Source organism: Cygnus olor, chromosome 5, assembly GCF_009769625.2.
Source record: "Cygnus olor isolate bCygOlo1 chromosome 5, bCygOlo1.pri.v2, whole genome shotgun sequence".
Taxonomy (NCBI): Eukaryota; Metazoa; Chordata; class Aves; order Anseriformes; family Anatidae; genus Cygnus; species Cygnus olor.
In genome coordinates, this window is record NC_049173.1 from 40,223,776 (window position 1) to 40,245,749 (window position 21,974).

At 39.4% G+C, this 21,974-nt stretch overlaps 1 long non-coding RNA gene across 1 annotated transcript; it reads right to left on the reverse strand.

The window, feature by feature from the left end:
* Window positions 1-1,281: 1,281 nt before the first annotated feature.
* Window positions 1,282-21,892, reverse strand: LOC121071769. Its single transcript, XR_005820763.1, has 3 exons — window positions 21,529-21,892; window positions 20,612-20,695; window positions 1,282-2,665 (listed from the first exon to the last, which is right to left on the reverse strand). It is a non-coding gene; the product is annotated as an uncharacterized LOC121071769 (long non-coding RNA).
* Between the last annotated feature and the right edge of the window lie 82 nt (window positions 21,893-21,974).

Here is a 21,974-nt window from a genome sequence, read left to right on the forward strand (position 1 = left end):
AATAGGAAGGCTTGTCTGCAGTTTTAGATAGAATGAGAGGAAAAGAACTTTTCATCCCATGCATATACTATTTAAAGTACAGATGGAATTCCTACACACAAAAGCCTGGATTGAGAACGGGACTTCAGCTGATACTCAGGATTTTAAAAGCAAATTTAGAATTCATGTTTCACTATCTACTTGCTTTTACTTTAAGTTTTTCCCCATCTTCATACCAGAAACAAGTGCTTTCTAAAGCATAAACCTAGGCTATAACTGGGCTAAAAACGTCTTGCTGTCACAATGTTGACAGCATACAGTATTTACAATCGAGTTAGGTTAGTTAATTAACTCATTTGAAATCACTCTGTCATACGTGCCTTTTTTGGACTCAACATAAGACCATAGTTGAGTTAGCAAGCAAGCTGGTTGTTGTGGTTTAGCCCGGCTGGCAGCCAAACACCACACAGCCGTTCGCTCACCCTCCCCCCTCCCTCTCTGGGATGGGGGAGAGAAACGGGAAAGTGAAGTCTGTGAGTTGAGATAAAGACAGTTTATTAAGACAGGGAAAATAATAATAATAATAATAATAGTAATAATAGTATTAATAGTAATAATGTGTACGAAATAAGTGATGCACAATGCAATTGCTCACCACCCGTTGACCGATGCCCAGCCTATCCCCGAGCAGCCGGCCCCCCCCTCCACCCCGGCTAGCCACCCTATATATTGTTCAGCATGACGCCAGATGGGATGGAATACCCCTTTGGCCAGTTTGGGTCAGCTGTCCTGGGTCTGTCCCCTCCCAGCTCCTGCTGCATCCCTAGCCTGCTCGCTAGCAGGACAGAGAGAGGCTGAAAAGTCCTTGGCTTGGTGTAAGCACTGCTCTACAACAATTAAAACATCAGCATGTTATCAGCGCTTCTCATCCTAATCCAAAACATAGCACCCTGCCAGCTACTAGGAGGAAAATTAACTCTGTCCTACCTGAAACCAGGACACTGGTGAGCAATATTTAAATAGACAAAATAAAAAAGATCACAGCACTGATTCATCCTTAAGCAGTCATTCCCAGTTTCTGTAATTAAGGTAACTTGAAGTACTACACTTACTGCTCACTGTTCAACACCAGGTAGAGCCAAACATGGACATTTATGTCTTATGTGATAGTTATGAGAAGCAAATGCAAAAGGAATATAATTGTTTGATTATAATTAACCCATCTGCTAAAATTTCCAGTTGCTTTTTATAATTTTTTAACTTCACTTTGAAGGAGCAGTAGGAAAATCAGAATGACTCCCTTGGTTAAACTGTATGGCAGGTGAGCTTGATAGAATGCCATAACATTCATTAACATACGTTCATTAACATACGTTAATGTTCATAACGTTCCACAACGTTCATTAACATACAAGTTCTAGCTTAAACCCATGACTTCAATAAACATATGAGAAAAAACACTTCTCAAAGGCACCTGTGCAAGCTGCAGCACCTTAGAGTGTGAGAAAAGTTCAGGTCTGACTGTTCAGGAATTCTGACTAAATAGAAGCTCCTTGCACATGACTGAGAAAGAAAGTTAAAGAAGAAACTGGTAGCTGGTGATGAGATTAATACTCTCTTTTTTGCCAGGTTTTACAAAATCAGTACCTGACAGGCATGAAGATTTCCCAGAAGCACACTTTAAAAATATGTATAATTTCACAGATTTTAATAGCTCTTATATGAGCTATGTCAAAATCAAAGCAGATCATTGAAGGACAGGGTAAAATGGCAGCTTAAAAACAATATTCCTGCCTTTTTTTTTTTTTTTTTTTTTTAAAGTCGGGCAATAAGTGCAATGCTTATAGGGTTAACATCTTGTAAGTGATGTTATCCTTGTAAATTTCCACTTTTTCCTGTTTAAAAATAGTGTATGTCAACTATTTGGGCTGAAATTTTTCATGCCACTGTTTGCCACTGGCTGGATATTTCTGTAAATTTCAGCTGCTTTAATGGAACCATCTCCTAGAGTAAAATTAAAAGAAAATGCATTGTATTGTCTGCGCTTAATGACAATCTCATGGGATCAACCTGTGAACCATACCAGGGGACAAATAATCAGTCATGCCTTGTTAAATTCACCAGGATGATGGTGTGGATTTGCCTGCACTGATTAAAATGTGTTTTGTTTGATATTTTTGTAAAGAATAGTTACTTTTACCATACATTGATTCACAGTTGAATTCTTTTCACCAAGCAGTGGTCACACTTTTCGTGTCCAACACAGACATACACAGAAGTCCTTGTTCTATGATACAGTGGCTTAATGAGCTCTTCAGGTTGCTTACTCCTGCACTCAGGTGGTAGGGCATGCTCCCCTTCTAGATTAAGCAAGAGCACCACTTCATGAGTCATTCTGTGAACTGGATGACTTAACTGACTTAGGTTAGAAAGAAAGAAAACATGCACAAATAGGTCAGATCGGTTGAATGACTTGGTTCACAACACGGCCCCACCACCAGCGGCAGTTACAAAGCAGGGGATGTGAGGTGCAGCGCTGGAGTAGTTGGTGCCCAGGCATGGATGGGAAACATTGAAATGCCTCAGACTGGCCTTACCACTGAGGTGCTGCACAGTGGTATTAGAGCCTGGCGTGGTTCTCCTCTAAACCAAAGCTCAGGGGGAACAACAGTGACGGGCAGAGCACCTAAAAAAGAATGGTGTTAATTCTACCATGTTGTACAGTTAAGTATTTTGCATAAGCTGCATATCAGCACCATTTCAGTTTCAACCGTTTTAACAGTCACCTTGAGCTAAAACACTGCTTGGATAAACACTTCTACTTGCTAGGGACAGCTCAGGTGAACAGCAATAGGATCTTTTGCTACAGCTTAAGCTAATGTTATAGAACACAACAGAGAATTTTATATTAATTTGCCTCTTCCATACAGTTCCTCAGTCTAAGTATCACTCAGGACACGTACAAAAAAGGCAGCTGTGGTCTGACTTCAGCAGAGCTGAGTTTCCTCAATTAAATGTGGTGATAAGTAAGATTTGAATATATATTTTTAAATACTTGGAAGATCAGATTGTAGGTATCTCAGATTGGATACCCAACATTACCTCATTTATTTGTCTGGGTTTTACTCTCAGTACTTTGGTATTACATGCATACAACACGAACAGTCTTTCTTTCAACCCTTAATAAAATTAAGTAAGTAATAGCAACAGAAATTGCAAAAAGGAAGCTAATTATTCTGTACTCAGTACAGACTGCAATAAGCTGTAAATAATTCACAGAGCAACATGCTGCAGAAAATAGCAAACTGTTCATAGGACCGTACAACAATCAGACCTAAATTATGCTATGGGTCACAAAATCTAATTTCCTGCAATTGCAGCCAACCACATACTCTAATCTTTTTCCTAATGCTCAAAATTTGTCTTAGAGTTTATTGGATTGCTTGCCCAGAATATGAGAAGCCGCAAACCAGCCATCTCTGGATTTCACTCACCATTTTGCCAGAAAACTTCTAATGTTCAACCTGAATTTATTCATGGCCAGATTGTGTCTGTTCTTGTGCTAATATCTTCCTTTAGAACAGATTTTCATATATTCAGCTAAAGGAACAAAGATTTTATGATAGATTGGAATATAGCATAGAAATGGAGCACCTCACTGCCTAACATTTCTTAGTGTGTGTTGCACTCTGAATTCGTCTTCTTGAGCTTGGATGCCGAGGACTATCATAGATGAGGAATCTGCTGCACATCAAATAGTACAACTGCTTTCTGGCACTACTGTAACCAATTTCATCTAGTACGCTTGTCTTTTCCACAGCCATATCATACTGGTGACTCATAAATCACTGTGATCAACCACTCACTGCAGTTGTCCCCACCACAGCTGTTTCCAGTCAGTGAGCTAACAACAGAAGCTCTTAGTCCTGCACTGTATTTGCACTTCATACTACTAAATTTTATCCCTTATACATGATTGCAGTCCCTACAGTCATCCATTTCTTCCCAAACCTTGCAGCTTTCTTCTGTATTAACAATAGACATATTTTTTGCTATTAGCAAATTCAATCACCATACACGTTTCTCTACAGACTAAGCTTATTAATGAAATGATAAAACAAAAATTGTTTAAAGACTTGGCCCTGAAGAGCTCCACCAATCATGCTCTAGTAACAGAGCACTTTCCCTTTCAGTGCCACTTGTTAGCTTCCTTTTAGCTAGTTTCCTCCATCACATCATAGTGCTTTTACCAATTAGTGAGCGTTGATTATCATGTGCACTGAAGGTACAGCCATCAGGTAGGAAACCTGCAGAGTTAACACGTTCTTATTTAGGTAGACTGTCTAATGATGTAAGTTCACCTAGAGACTGAGGCAAGGATGTATATAAATTTAGGGAGCACTTCACAGGTTTAGTGTTCCTTTAACATATTATTTCAATACACAATCTAAAATTAAATAGCAGTGTGACAGACAAAGCTCTGGTCTTAAAGTGATTATGTCACAGGATCCATGAGAATAAATTCTGGAGAAGGCTGCACTAATGGAGGATTGATCGGTCCTGCAATTCCTGCCGTTTTCTAAAAGAAAGCATTTCATGCAGGGACAAGCACAGTGCCAAGTGCATAAGCAAGGCTTTAGTTCTAAGACAGAGACATAAAACCACATATTAAAAGCCATATGAAAACATGGGGTAATGCTTTTGTGCTGGTCTTGAAATAAAGATAAAAACCAGTTACGGGCAAGCAACAATGTAGACAGAGTGGGCCAATGGGGAAAAAATGTAAGTCAAGGAAAATTACCCAGTGTGAAACTATTGTATCACACACATGTCAGAAACAAAAAGTTTAAGGAAATGGAAAAAAAAAGTCATATTTATTAACTAGGGATTATGTACAATACTCAAAATATACTTGAAATATATTTGAATATACTCAAAATGTATTTGAAGGCTTAAAATATCATCCTGTTTTGCATAATTAACTAATGGCAGAAATATGTATTTAATAAAAACCCTACAGATTTGTTCCTTATATAGTTAAAAGTACTTCTAGCAGATAGTTTATATGTCAGAGTGATCACATGTCCCCTAGCAACCAGGATGTTACTGAAATTCTACATACAAGTGCATGAGTCATTTTAAGAGATGTAGTAAGTCTAATCAGGAATGTTTAATGAACGCCAGTAGGCTACAAGCTAGATTTTATAAATGTGCAAAGCTTGGTAAATTAATTTTGTTCATAAATGTACTGATAAGAAAGGATAAATCTCCATGTATTTTTTTTTGAGTCAGAGTAAGTGATATATTCTATTTTGTTATTTCCCTTATTTATTATCTGAAGCTTTTTATACAGCAAGTTCATTTATCTCTGTTGTAAGGATTTATTCTAAAAATACATTATATCTATCTTATCCTGCCCAGAACCTGAAAAAGACTCTTCTCTACTCCACATAAAACTGTGTCGGTGCAAATGTCATTTATCTAAGTTACAGAAACTGTCAAGGAAGGCATATGCCTCCCAAAGCCACTTTATTTGGTTTTATTGCTGTTTGTTTGTTTAATATTCTGTTTTTAAATGTCTTCCTTGACACCAGTTTCTTGATGCTTTTGCTCTGATCTTTAATATATAAGGAATTACCCGATCTTGCGAAACAGTGTTCTATAGTTATTGCACAAAATTTGCACAATGTGCTGCTTTACAGTTCATCACAACTCACTAAACAAACAAACAAACAAAAAACCCCAACAAGTGGGATTACAATTAAGCTTCAAAGTAAAATTTCTTTCCACCTAGGGAATCTAAATAGATCCTGTTTTGTGACAGTACTGTTGCATTCATTACAAGGTTGAATTCCAACTACTTTGGTGTTTTTTTTCCTAAGCTGCAGTCTGAGTATAAAATATCCTATTATAAAGTCTACAAAAACACATTATAGAAATATCTGCTTAAGCAAAAAGTAAAAACTTTTTTTTTTCTCTTTACATCTTGCTTGAAGTACCCAATGTATTATATAAACACAAAGTTCCAGGTTGAAATGAAAGAGCATTGATGCATTGTTCAATGACAGTTCTCACATTCCTAGCACAGACAATGTATTTGCTTTTCCGTGCTATTCCAACCTCTATTCATCAGCTTAACTGTACTCATCACTACTGTTTCAGGCTAATTTGCACAGGTATTGGTATTTTTTTAAGTATTCCGCTAATTGATGCCCCGAGTAATAAGCATATCTTGCTGTCAAAGTTTTTTCTTAAAGTTCCTTCTATGGATCAAGAACAAATTCTGATTAGTTATCAAACACGTAGAAAAATTAATCAGAAGTTTCTGAGTATTGGAAATTCCTACAATAGTGCATGAAAGTGAAGCAGGCCTTTGTAAATACACTGTGTGTGAAGAAGGAGATCTAAAAGTAGCTGGGGGGAGGAGGTGGCTTTGGCAACACAAAACTTGGTACTGATTTAATACAAACTGAGAGTGGAAGACGTCTAAGCCAACTAAGCTCAAGTTTCACTGACTGTTCTTCAAAATTTGCACACGACTGGGGGGGATCATCGTTATAGTAGTTCAAAGCACAGCACATAATTTTCATGCCCAATGAGACCATCCCAGTTACAGTTAAGCCACAGACGGCTTTTTAACAACATAGGATGCTTATTTATAGCCATTAAACTTAATCCATCATTCAGTACAGACTAACTGTACTGAAAGGGAAGCAGAAGTAAACAACATGTCAGGTGGGCAGCGTGAATGAAAACCTGTCACTGTTTCTCAAGTAACTGAACCCAGGGTGTGGTGTAGGCTTACTATCTTATTGCAGAGCCCCTCCCTTGGGCTGTTTACAGTAAGGTGAAGCGCAAGCCAGACTTTTATAACTCCTTTCAACTCACTTAAAAATCTCTACTACAGCTGTCTGCACTTGCACCACCAGCGACATCAAAACTAGACATAATTTCTCAATGTTGTTTTCATGCTCCATTTAGAAAAAGGAGAAGTAGTAAGCAAGAGTATCATTCACTCACAGGATTCTCACATTTTCTAAACAGCTGAAGAAATGGCTGCTTAACAGAAGGATCCTTAAGAAGAGTGAAGAGTGGTTAAGAGTAGAAGCGACTACTAACTTGGACTCGTTCTTCATAAGGAACAATTTATTATTTGTTTGTTTGTTTGTTTCCTGCTTTTAAATGATCCAGAAAAAGATTTCCCAGTTTAAAATTGTCCACAAAGTCAATGAACAAATTTCCTTTGATCAGCAGGCAGATTTCAAAAATCTAGCTGTGACCAGCTCTCTTCTCTGGTGTACTGGTTACTGAAGTCCTCAGATGTTGTGTCTGTTCTGGTCATTCATATAGCCATCAACTAGAGAGATGCAGCACTGCATATTTGAATTGATTTTCAGTCTCTCATGGGCAGCAGCAGGCTAAGCACCTTAAGGCATGAAGAAAGTGCTTGCTCCTGCCTGACCAAACTTTGTCTAAGCAGGCAAAAGGGGAAATGGGAGAGGAGAATATGTCCAAAATTACACAAGTGACTAATAGCAAACAATGAAATCAACATTAACTGCATTTAAGTCCAAGAGGCAGTGTGGCTCAGGCTGCATTTTACCTGCAGAATTTGCGGGGGAGACCAAACACTAAATCTGTTCACTTATTAGAATCTATTTGGCATGTTGCACAATTTTGACTTCTTTATTTTTGCCTTTTGTTTTCAGTCTTGTTCCCTAAGGAAATGAAACTTCTGCAATCACAGTGGGTGTGTATGGGTACATGCACATAAGTTCAAGTAGTAAATTTTGAACCTGCTGGCAAACTTTATCAAAATTTGACACAGAGTAGTGGTCTCAAACATAATGTAATTCCTACATAAACTGCGAAAATAGGGAGACAATTGTAAATGCCAGCCTGTAGCCTGGGAGCAAATATCATTAGATCCTTGAAAATTTATGTGGTAGAAATAATATTACTTTCATTTAGATATTAACAGAACGATGCACAGATCCCTTCAGCTAGGTTTTCAAGTTTTCCTCTGCATTAAGAAATGTATTAATAAAAAACGCAAGAACAAAACAATCTCATGAAACAATGCAACAGCAGTAACGGGGGCTTAAAGGAAGACAAAAAAATATGACATTATTTATAATGAAATAATGAACTAGAATAACTGCACATAAATAGATGACGTGGATTTCTCCCTTCAACTTGTGCATATCATGTTTTTAGGAAAAGCCTTCAAGACCATTCAAATTTCTTCTGTGCTTCAAAGGGCGAAACTGTGGTAGGAGAAAGCTCTGGAACACAAAGTGCAAGGCTGACTACCTGTCAGCTCCAGATACTGCATTCAAAGGGGGAAGGAAGGGAGAGAGATGAAATCTGGGGCAAAGCTGTGTTCATGACTCAGAATATTTATGTTAGTGATGTCAGATGTTATAATTAGGCAAGGCTTAGGGGTTGTCATTACAAAAGTATCAGTGTAAGCAAGGCCTCATTAAGGCTCAGGGAGGGCAAAGACTCAACTTCTCATGTTAGAATATGAAATTTGAGCATCTGCCTCGTATTGGAACTTGTTTTGCTACCCACGAGCACTGCTGTTCTTCCTAGCTGGTGAGTCCCCTGCCAACAGTACGTGAAGGAGACTGGAGAGAGGACACACGTGCTTCATTTGAGTCCTGCTGGGCAGGTCAGAAGTTTTTCTTCCCTTTTTTGAGACAGGGGTTTCAGTAGAATTTAGCTTTCCACCCTCACATATGTGAGCAGCCTTCAAAGCACGTAATTTCCATTGTGTCACACACATTCACTCAGCCTATGCATAAAATCGAAGGTGAGAAGCTGAAACTCTAAGATCTTTTTTATATGGGCTGGGCTAGGGAATGTATTTATGCTGGTTGCTATAGTAATGAATACAGATGATGATTGCACAATCACTGCAATTACACATTTATAGAGAGTGGTAGTTTCAGACAAGAGTAATACAACTGCAATGCAAGGAAGTGATGTAATCAGGGAAAGATGAACACATAGGTCAATAGCATGCTTAAGACATGTTTATTAAATTATGATGAAATATTTGAAAGGAGGGCTGGCTTTTGGTTAAGATTTTTGACATCTAAATTCAGTGTTTTGCTATTCAGCAGCTTTCTTTTTTGACCTTGAGTGTGTGTCTCCCAGTTTAGATCCACTGAAACATGGTGTTGACTAGAAGTTAAGAGCAATAACAAGCAAGTTTAGGTGCTCGGCCGAGGAACCAGAACTGAGAACCTTAAATTACTCATTTACAACAGGCTGCATTCTGAGCTGGGAGCAGCTTAATGTAGGTAAATAACTCCTACTGAGATACCATATCTTCAATTACTTCATATGAGGTACATACATAGTCTTCGTTGAAAGAAGGCACTTCTTTCACTTGAGGCTTGGAATCTCTCCATGGATAGCTTCTTGAGACTTTCCTTTCAAAGGGCAGAGAAGGCAGCACTTTTCTTAAGACATTTGTAATGCATTTACATTCAGTGCCTAACATGCCACAGCACTCTCCTAGGGTATGAGATGCCTCGGTTCAATTCCTTCCACTGTCCATGGAAATTCAAATCTTAACTCCCACATCTCAGTGGAAAAATGTCTTAAATGGCAGGCTACAGGATATTTAAAAGGAAAGGGTACTCTCACTCTCTCCTATTCAATAATTAAAGAACCACTGAACCACAGAGACTACAAACAACAAATATGAACATGGCCAAGTACCAAAACACTTTACTGGGAAAGGGAGAAACTGAGTTCCATTTCTGTTAATATAGTGCTTGGATCAAGTTTTTCAGGTAACAACATAGCCAGAGGATCAAACAGCCTATGGATTTTGATGAGGCTTAGATGCAACAGCGTTGCTGAGTGCTTACAAACCCGTCTCAGAACAGAGCTTTAGATGCTACCAGGGTGAGGAAGCAGCTATGCCAGGGTATTAAGAATTTTAAATTGGATCTAAAGAGTTTGAAATACAAAACACTCTGTGGACTGAGATGTCCGTTGGTACAATGATGATGTTGGTAATTTCCTACCTGCCCCAGGTCCTTTGGTATTACCTACATTAAAGCTGTGAGAAAATCAGAAATTATCATCCCATAAACAAGTGAGAGAAAGATGCAACTGACATTTATTTAACTAAGTTTAAAAGCTTCAACATAAAAGATTACTTTATGCACTTTTTGCAAGTATCAACAAATTAAAAGTATTAAGCTTGCAAAAGGCATAGTATTTAATCAGTCAAAAAGTAGCAGAAGGACTTTGTATAGTGGGACGTGTTTGTTGTTTTTCAAAATATAGTCCATAAGCTAATTGTGTTGGAATAATTGTCTTGTTAAACAATTTGTTTGTGAGTGCCAAAAAGACATATGAAATAAAAAGAAAATAATAAGGGAAAAGACAGTATTTTCACAACAGATTAAGTGAAATTAAAAATAAAATTAAAACAAACAAACAGAAAACACCATGTTCTGGTAAATGGCAGAAAAATGAAAGACAGATGGCCCATGTTTGAAATAGGCTTGCTAGATAGCTGGGGTGATCTCCTGAATCTCCTCTTATCCTCCAAATTAACAAAAACACTGAGATGAAATTTCAGGAAACAGGAGGATCAGGTAAATGGTATAAGCAGTTTTGAGGGATACACGCAATGCTTGAAAAAGTGGCTGCACAGTAAGTTGAACTGCACAGATATAAATATGGCAGTTAAAGAAAAACATGAAAAGAAAAAAATAAACCAAGTGCTCCTTTCAGTCCCATGTGTTATACCTAAGTATGTTCTGTAATCTGCACAGCTCAAATGGAACAACTTCCTATTTAACCATGTCAAACATATTCATATTGCATCTTTTTATCTCGGCATTATCACCGCAATTATCAGCATAGCACAGTGCTGAAAATCTGTATGAAAATGAAATGGTTTAGCACATCTACATACACATGACTTCCATAGGTCCTGACAATGTTGTAAAGTCACCACGGTACGTGAATGCTTCCCACTGATGGGTCAAACTGAAGCCTTAGTAACCACTGCGTAAATACAGGAGTTCCTCAGACAAATCAGAAAAGCTATTCTGATCTATACCCACGTAGAAGAGGAATCAGGTTCTGAATTTCAATCAGCAATTACTCCTACATGGTGCTGCTGTCTATTTTTTGCTATCTATCCTGCAAAAAGCTGAGGGATCTACAGACTAGAAAACTTATTTTGTTTTAGTCTGAACTGTTTTTTCATTGCCACAACCACAGACTGAGACAAAAGCACTTAAACAGCCTTCCTGTCTGTACACAGTTTGCACCTTGTAAAATAGTGATTTGAATATTGGTAGAATCTGACACGTCCACTTAAGCACAATTTTCCTTCATTTTTGTCATTTCCCTCTACCGTAGAAAAGAGCATTAAACTTTTTTTGTCCCCATTTTTAAATAATACTCTAAAACTGATGCAATTAGCACTAAGAATAATAATGTACGGCATGTTCTTAAAAGTGGTGCAAAACAATCTACATTAAAAATACCAGTTCAGTTAGTTACTCTGACTTGTTATTTACACAATTTACTGACAACGTTTTTTCCCTCTTCCCCTTTGATTTTCTGACTTTTTAAAGATAGCTACCACTAACTTTAAACTCAATTTTTAAAACATGCTTGTGTTTGACACGGAAATGGCACAAATCATTTTTTTAACCTGTGAGTCACCCTGAACAAGCATTAGCAACCTTTGCCTTCAAAATTCTGAAGTAATGAAATAGGACAGGTAGATGTGAGAAGAGAAAACCCACCTAAGCAACCACTTTTAGACAGTGATAGAATCCCTACCTTTCACTACCAGATTATTTTCAGGTTGTCGTAAGACTTCATTGTTCATGTTCCTACCACAGGATTTTAAAAACTTTCAAAGGTATTATAGAAAGGCACTATTAACTCTTTTTTTTTTTTCACAAAATCATTGAAAGGACAAAATAAAAATTTGCAAACTAACAATTTCCAAAACCCCTTCCAGTTGAGTCTACAAAAAGCCTTGGATACTTTACCTAACCCTCTTGTAACCTGACTGGCAGAAACCTTAGCACTAGACATGTGCAGCATATCTTGATAACTGTGCAACTGTGCATTGCTTTCTAGGTTGGATGTTCAAAGAGACACCAATAATTAGAGTCTAAGTTCCTGAAGCTAACAATGTACTTGGGCTAGGTCTTCATAAGAACCCCTTATATTGCTCCTAGCAAGTAAGGACTTCTTTTAAACCAGTTTAATTTTCTGCATATGACTAAGCCTCTCCCTGCCTATAATTTTAAAATAAGAGCAGGTTTAAATGTGTTTGCTGAACTGGTGCCTAAATACTTTCAAATCATACAACTATTGATATGGTATTGAGTATTGTTTTTGGTATATGTTTTCAATTACATACTGTTCGGTATTGCTTCAGCTACTGTCCCTGATTAAAACTGAAGCCAGCAACTGATAATGTTTCTAATCCAGAAAGCGGCAGCAATGCTTGGCCATATTGCTATTCTGAGCGGTCCTTTAAAACAGGAAACATTACATGTTGCTTTAAAGCAGGGAAGGTGAGGAGAGACAAAACTGAGAGGAGAAGGAAAAGGTCTTAGGAGTTCAGAAAAATACTTGCATGATTTTAGGTCTAGGTAGTTGACTATTTGCCTGTATTCATTTTACATCTAGCCACAATAGACCACAAATGAAGGTGGCCCATTATCTCTGAGCTTACTAAAATTTTCCTTACTGCATTCATCTGCCTGATTCTGTTCCCAACCTAATTTATCGCAAAGTTTCTTTTAAGTCCAGCAACCTGAGGAACAAGTCATACATTCCCTTCATAAGAACATGACAGACAAATGGAGTCCTGGAAAGATTAACCTTTCCCTTTATGTATACATATGGCTGGTAAGCTTACCATGTTCAGCCCACAGATAAGACACTGCCATGGCAGGGGGGTTGGATCTTTAAGGTCCCTTCCAGCATGAGCCATTCTATGATTCTTTTCATTTAAATAACATTCAACTTACATTGATTCTTGTATTAATAGCAACAGAAGACAGAAAGCCCTTGGCTGCCACTGCCGCTAGCTGCAGCCACCCTGCCTTTGTTCGCAGCCCTGTTGTGCTTCCTACTGTTCCTCCAGCACCACGAGCTCCATGGGTGGCTGGAATGGGTTTGAGGGACACTGTTCCTCCTCTCCTGTCCTCTCACCTCCTCTCTTCCCCAGTTGATTCACATACTGAGCACACTGAGAGGAGAGAGATGGGCAAGCAAAACCAGGTTAGAAGGGAAAAGAGCATTTCCCCTAATGCAATACAAAAGGAAAGAAAGTCCCCTGGGAGAGGAGGAGTCTGGACCTTATCTATGTGGTGTATCATGTCCACCTACATTTTCAGCACTTAATCCAGTGTTCAGTTCAAATCAGCACCACCTTGTACTTCAGGGTGAAATCCCCTTGGAAAACTTTTCTGCCCTGCAGATGAGATCAGTCAGAAAAGGCAGCAAAGAGAAATACCACTCCCTACACACCCACATCCTGTGAAACCCCTGTGATTACTCCTTATTTCTCCTCATCTTTCACTCTTGCTTTTTCACACAATCCCTACCTCTTACTTTTGTCACTGCTAATAAAGAAGGCAAAATCATTAAGACTGGCCTGCAAGCCTGCAGCAGCAAAATTAAATTTTGCACTGTTTGCAGATTTTGAAGCAGCTCTCTCTGATGGAAATCATGTATCTACATTTCTTTCCAGCTCAAAGGATCACTGTAATTTTAGTTGCTATTTGCTAAACAGATTTTTAAAGTAAATACTACATTAAACTATAAATATATTAAAATAAAAATACGCTTCACAAAACCTGATTTTCATCCTGTCAAACTTTCGAAGATACTGTCAGATCCACAACAATTTATCTGTGAAACCACTTTAAAAAGGTTAAAACAATACACTTATATATTTCTAGTGAATGGTGTCTTGCCTCTTGCTGCTGACCAAGAAATATCCTGTAAAGGAAGTAGCTAATCACTGTCTCCTTGGAAAATGTTTACAAAGGAACATTGGGGATGATGTTATCTGTGTCCTGTTTAAGCAGCTGTTTTGTTCTCTTAAAGCAAATGGTAAACGAAAAAGAGGCATTCTCGGTAGCACGGTTACGATTTTCCTTTCTGTACCTTGAGTCTCACTGTTTCTGGACATTATTTGGTTCAAGGTTTTTCACTTTTTCTTCCCATATTTTAGTTGCATGCATTTTAAGAAAAAAGATGTTGCAGTATTTTTAGTGTTTTGTTTGTTTGTTTGGGGGGGGGGGGTGTGTGTGTGGAATTTTTGTACAGTTCTTACCAAAATCAATTCATAAATTATATGCACACATAAGCATCCTGGTGACCTGAATCAAAACTGATAAAATATGTTACTTCTGAAAGACAATAAAGGTAAGCGCTATGGACTGCTGTAAGACATAAAGTAGAAGTTATGACGACACTGCTCTTGGACTCACTTACAGTAAATACAAGCTTCGTATTTCCTTGATGCCAGAATTAAACCTACTTTTGGTTTTGGTCATGCAGAACAGACTGCAGTTAGCAATATCATTACCTCTCACTCTATATTGCAATATCATAATATCTCAAAGACAACCCCACTTTGTGCTACTTCTGAAACAGCTGGGCGTTGATGCAAGGTAGTCAAATCTTCTAGGCAGATGACCAGTGCTGACTGTATTTCAGCATTCTTCTAAATAGGAAAACAAAATCTTTACTCAATAGAAAGGCCAAGATATTACTTGCAGGACTGAGCCTCAAACAAAAATCAAAGCGTGCTCCTACTCAGAATGCCACCAGCTAATTGCATTTTCTAACTTACTAGACTTGATGTCTTCCTATATTATCAACATATATGTTCATTGCTCTCCTTGCTGGAACAAGTCATTTTACTCCATTTTCTAAAGTCTTCCAAATTAAAACCAAAAACACCTAAGTTTCAATCGTTTAGTTATATATAGCTGAAAGTGCAAGACTTGTCCACCAGCAACTTGCAAATTATCTGCACGAACAACTAATGATCAATCACATTTATCTCAGCCATCAGACCATGTTTTTACTTGTACAGTCCTCCTTCCTTAATGGTTACATGTCATCCAACTTCTGGAGCCAAAGCCGTTGAAAATAACTCTCATCGGTATGCTTCCTTATTTGCCCTTATTACGTATCCACACTATGATCCGAATGAAGCAGAGGTGCTAGGATGGAAATTGTACCTTGCTTTATAGTTAAAGGCAACAGACATCCATACACGCAATGACACAAATCAATCTCCTCATGTTGGATTAAACAGTTCTCCAATGGGCATCTCTACGTGGTAACACTGTCATAACCACAATGGCTTTCAGACATAAGCAAGACAAGATCTGTAGGTAGAGATAATGCCTTTTATTAGGCCAACTAGTATAATAAAGGATAAAGTAGACAGATTTCCAGATATTGATATTTCTTAGCTTTAATAAAGCTTTCAGCACTGTTTCCCACAATATTGTTGTATTCAATTTGGGACACTGAGGTCTGGATGGGTGGACAACTAGATGGGTAAAAAGCCATTTGAATGGTTAGGCTCAGAGGGTACAGGTTGTACACTAACAAGTCTGGCAGTGAGTAGCACAGTGGTCTATCCTGGGACCTGCCCTTTTTAACACTGTCCTCAACAGTCCAAGAGTGCACTCTTGTCAAATTTGCAAGCAGCATCAAACCAGGAGGACAAGCCAGTGTGCTTGAGGGCAGGACTGCCACCCAGAGAGACCTAGACAGAGTAGAGGAATGCACTGACAAGAACTTTTACGAAACTCATCAAGGACAAAGGCAGAATCGTGCACATCGAGGTGTCCAAGAGGACTCACACCAACATGTAATTACCAATTATCAATGTAATTACAGGTTGACAATGCTTCTGAGAAGCTTATTGAGAAGGAACCAGTCTCTTCACCCCAGTGCATGGCAGGAGTATGAGACAAACTGAACCAAGAGTAGATCTAATTTGGCATAAGGAAAAATCTTTTTTTTTTTAAACAAAAGCAAGACATGAGAATAGTCAAACATTGCAACACATTATCCACAGAGACTGTGCAGTCTTCAGACTTCCAGGCTTTCAAGACTCAACTGGATAAAGCCCTTCACAACCAAGTCTGGTGCCACAGCTAGTCATGCGTTGGGCAGGAGGTTGGAATACAAGCTACCTGAGTTCCCTTCCAAACTCTTTCATTTCATGATTCTGTGATTCTCTGCAGAAACTCTCTTCAAGTCTACCCCAAACCTTGCCTTCCTCCAGCTGTGCTAGTTGGTCTGATAGAAAATGCTGCCTTTACCTACAAACTCTCTTGCCTATAATTTCCAAGACTCAAAACCACAGACGTTCCATCATGTGGCATGCTCACACCCACATGGATCATTACCAGGACTGGAATCATTCAATCCATCCCACGGACCTGTGGCACCTGAACTGACAAAATGACTCACAGTAGCTGTAACGATCAGCCTGAGTGTTCACTGAGGGTGGTGGGGAATTCATGGCTGGCTAATACCTATGAAATGCTCTGGCAGAATCCCAAGCCAGCAAGATCTCGGTACTCCATGTTCTACTCTATGTTCTGCAAAGAAGTGTTTGCTAGTAGTTTGAGATCCATCTGACAATTCTCCTAAGCTTCTTTTGATTTTACATGAACTCCTGTCTTGTCTCTTTTCCATCTTGTTTAATGGCATTTACTTTAAATGCCAAACCCCAAGAGATCTTTTAAAACTGTGTTATGTTTGCCTTAAAGAAGCCTTTTGTATGCCATGGTCCTGTTAACAGGAACCACTTACCCCTTCCTGATCACAGAATGGCCGAGGTTGGAAGGGACCTCCGGAGATCATCTAGTCCAACCCCCTGCCAAGCAGGACCACCTAAAGCACATTGCACAAGATAGCATCCAGGTGGGTTTTGAATATCTCCAGAGAAGGAGACTCCACAACCTCTCTGGGCAACCTGTTCCAGTGCTCTGTCACCCTCACAGTAAAGAAGTGCCCCCTCATACTCAGCCAGAATTTCCCATGCTTCAGTTTGTGCCCATGGCCTCTCGTCCTGTTGCTGGGCACAACTGAAAAGAGACTGGCTCCATCCTCTCGACACCCTCCCCTCAGATATTTATACACATTGATGAGGTCTCCCCTCAGTCTTCTCTTTTCCAGGCTAAACAATCCCAGCTCTCTCAGCCTGTCCTCGTACGACAGGTGCTCCAGTCCTCTAAGCATGATGCTCACAAGCAGGCGGTTTGTTAGTTACTTGGATATGGATAGTGGCTGCGTATGCTGAGAGAACAGGACAGAAAAGGTTGCCATCGTTCTAGTGTTTTTTGTTTGTTTTGTTTTGTTTCCCCCCCAGTAGATCTAATTTCTAGAAAACAATGCAATCCAGAGCATAGGTTTTGTTTCGGGGTAACTCTGAAAAAACATCAGCCACAAGAAATTACTGAAATCATCAGTTCTTATCAAAGAAATCTGCTGAATCTTCAGGAGTTATACAATGTATATAGTAATCAGACACAAATTTAAGAATAATGAAACTAAGCCAGTGCTCCTTTATTTGCCCTTTGAAGGAATGCAAAATTTACTTGAAGAAGCATTTTAAAAACAGTTTGGTTCTGGTTTTCAAATTGTTTCAGAAAGCCTATGTGCCGTATATTCCTATTTGCTGATCTGGGATACTAAATCTTTCAAAGACATTTTAAGCGCCTTATCATACAGAAACCTGCATCAGTATGGGATTTTACTATGTAATAGTGAAATGATGTAGACGTAACTCAGCCATAGAACAGAATATTTATTTGATGCTTCTTATGAACAATGTGTGTTTGCAAGCCTAAAAAAAAAAAAAAAGTCCAATTTAAGTAAGACTGGGCTCTATTAAACTGCTGTAGTCAGTTGCTTATGGTATTACCCCAGAGGTATTTTCACAAAAAGCAAGCCTCACATTAGATAATTACTTTTACTATCTTTAAAAAAGCACAAGAGACTTCCTTGAAAACATGAAGGATTCAGAAGATTTTACACACAAACTATCGTATATGAGAGAGATACCACAGACCTAAACATAGTGTCTACTCAGGCATGGTAATTCTTCGCTTTTTCCTATGCACTGTGATCATTTTAAATGCCTGTTGCACATATACATTCTGGCATTCAGCTTTGCCTCAGATGAGTGAAGTACCATACCGGACCTTAAGCATGAATAACACAGAATCTTTATTTTAAAACCTGCTGCTATAACAGAAAAAAAAAGGAATTTCCAGTAACAGAATGCTAGGGGACTAGTTTATCATTCACACTAATATCAAAGACTTTCATCTTTTTCAGCATTTGTTCACCTAGAAGATACAAGAATGTTTTCTGTATGAGAACTTCAATAAAACATACACCATTAAGCATGGGATGGGTGTAGAACACTGCTTTATATAATTTTACACATTTTTCACTGACCTTCCTCCCCCTTATGCTCAAAGGTACACAGATAAAGGAAAATCAGTTGTATTTAGTTTGTCATACATCTTCAATGCTAAAAGTACTATTACCTGTATATTTTCAAGCTCTCCAAAGACACATGGACAATCAATTCATTTGTATTGACTTTCTTTAAGTCCTCACAGTGGATGCTTTCCTCAAGGCTGACTACTGGATGTTGAAGGGTTTGACAGAAGCAGCCTTTACAGCAGAAACCTCAGTATAGAGATAGATTGGATATATAGACCTATTAGTAGCACAGCTACTGATTTTTTAAGATGTCTTACATATCATGTATACAAATCTAGGGTCCTCAAGCACAGGCAGCAACTACTGGGTGCTTAGTTCCTTCTGTTCTCGCAGAAAATGTGGGGGCTTCACAGGGACCTTATTGACAACCCAAAGCACTCAAATAAGATTAGTCCGGTCTTTTTCAACCTGACTTAAAAATCAACTTTAAAAAAATATAAAACAATTTACATTCCTCTTAATTTGCTATCCACTCTCTGAATTCTACAGTTTCATATTTTCAGGTCCCATTCCACAATCACAAGTAGGAGTTTTATTGCCTCCTCCTTATAAAAGCTATAGCTGTCCAAAACGTTGCCCCAGAACATGCAGCACCAAAGGAAGATACTGCTATTGCGATGCATGTGCTAAAGACACAAAAACTAACCCTGCTATAGGTCACATTGCTTCAGAAAGTGGACATTCTACCTCTGGCCCCTTTAGCAAAGCTGCACCAGGAGAAAAATAGCCAAGGGAATTACTATTGTCTGATAACCTCAGCAGGGTTATCAGATGAAAATCTCTGCTAACACTGCAACTTTTATAAAAAGAGAAATATCAAAGTCTAGATAATCCTGATGAAAAGTTATGACCCAGGCTTAGAACAAGACACTAGAAATGCTCTACTAGCTACAACTGAAGTCAGCATTCATGCTAAGGCAAACCGTTCTAACAGCTATAAATTTAAGTTATAATAGGGAAGCACATTCAGATGGTGTCTTCATTACAGCTGCTATTTGTATCAGCTTATCACACAGGATAGCCACACGTTTGGCATATCACAACTCAGATAAAAGAAGTTTTTTTTTGTTTTGTTTTTCTCTTTTTTTTTTTCTTTTTTCACATGCAATTGGTAGCAGGCCCTAACTGAAGAGAACTAGTGATTCTGATTACTACTTGTTTGCATAACATATGTTAATCCAGCAGTAGCTCTTCATAGCTTCCATGTGCTGTCCTTCTTTCCAATTGTATTAGCAATCTTTTCTCCTTCTCTGGAATTGCTTTCCACACTAGATTGTCTAGCTTGCCTTCCTGATGTTGTCTCGTAACCCCACCACCCAACAGGGTCCTCTGTCAGTGCAGGGAGCCACCTCATTCATTATCCCACGAGAACACCTAAGAGCCTTCACACTCATGCTGTGATTTCACAATGATCTAAGTAAAACAGATCTAAGTGAATGCTACTGGAAAAACGTGTGGTCTTGCTCTTTTACCATTAATTGGTTGTGGCAGCACTTGAGCTAATATGAGTGGGTGGGGAAATGAAAGAATTGATATGGCAGAACATGCATCGTTTTTAGTTGGGGTGGGGCTTTTTCCTTGATTAATTGTTGCATGTAACTCATTGCGTGCTTGTAGAGCTCTACTAGCTGGCCCATTCCAAAAAGCAGGAATGTGGACCCAGGAAAGAGGGGAAATTAAATGAGCTTAAAGTCGATATGAAAGAGTAGCTTCAGAAAATTATTTTTACTCCGCTTTGAGGGCAAGCTAGGTTTGTGAACTCACACCAACTTGAAGGGGAAAAGGTGTATCTTTAAGTACAGCAGAACTTCAAAGATATGACTTACTCTGAGGCAGAAAGTAGTTCACTCAGTTCCAATGGTAAAATTCAATATGTGAGTTTTAATTGCTGCAAGATATTCCAGAGAGCGGAACACAATGGTATAAAATTCCTGAATCAGAAGTATTCCCTCAGGAGCAATATGGCCCATCCTAGACATAATAGTCTTCTTGCAACTCTGTTAGCATGGCTCCGTAAGTTTTATTGTAAAGCAATCATCTACTGATAGAAACTCTCAGAAAAGAGAATTACCTTCCCCTTCCACAGAGCAGGTCTCTGATCTTCTGAGGACACAAAACAGGTGTGAATGTAGTTTACAGCAGGAGACCATTTCACCTGGAAAACATTACATTGAAGGGTCAGTATGTCAGGCTGCTATACAGGTGTGTAAGTTACCATAGTATTTTTGTACGAGATTGTGTAAGATTTGCTAATGGTTACCTTCTGACCACAAAGCTGGATAGTGTTCTTTCTCTCAACCCCCAATTAATTTGTGTGTGTATACACATGCACACAAACTTCTCAAGAAAACTACAGTTAAAGAAAAAGCAAAGGTAGCTGGGATGGGCTCTTCTGAAGTAGAATTAGGCCAGGATATTGGCTTAACAACACAGATGCTACAGAGAATATCACAGATGACATGACTAGTGGTCTTGGATATATATTAATGCATTTGTGTTTCATAAGCCACAGTGATCTTCAAGCTGGGAATGAGCTCGGTATCACTCATCAGAATGGCACCTGCTGAATCACTAATGTGATTTCCAGTTGCATGCAGGGCTTTTCCTTTCACCTGCAGGTCTTGTACACAGCCAGGCAGGTTTGTACAACTCATGGTGATAGTGGCAGTTCACCTGAGAAAATGCCCATGAGTGGCATCCTTTGTGAATTTAATCATCTTGGAGACCTAAAGAGGAATGTGCCCTGGTTGTTGGTAGCAAATTATTCAGAATATCCGAATCTTACCGGTTAAAGAAACAGTTTAAAAACTGTGTGGATCTCAGTGTGAGGTACAACTGCATATGATGCCCAAGTAGCCTTCTGTAACATAAACTGAGCTCTCAAAGTGATGGAGCCTAAGTGACCTGTGACTTTTGTACGGCTCAGATGGTCGTACTTCTCAACGCAAGCCCATTTAGTCGAACTGCGCTGCATGCAACAAGCCTGACCTTTCAGATTTCCTGCCCAGCCGTTTCTTCTCAGAAGCGAAGGAGTTTCTTTCTCTTTTCTATCAGTGACCAGAACGGGACAGTCAGCAGTGCGGGCGCCTGTGGGACATCACATCTCACCCGGCGGGGCGGCGTGAGGTGGCAGCCAACAGGGGCTGCACAAAGGCACCTCAGCCTCCGCTTTCAGCCGCCGGCACCGCGGGGAGAGCCGCGCCGCGGCCCCTCGGAGCCTGGCCCCGCTCCCCGCGGCTGCTCGCCCGGGCTTAACGCGTCCTGCGCCTCTCCCTCGGGGTTGAGGGTTTGGTCCCCCGGGGCCCTCCCCAGGGGCTGCGGCGGCCCCCGGCCCCCACGCGGGACGTCCCGCGGGCGGGGCGCAGACGCGCAGGGCCGCGGCGGTTGCCTGGAGGCACGCGTGGGCCCCGCCAGGGCCGGCCCCTGGGGGCTGA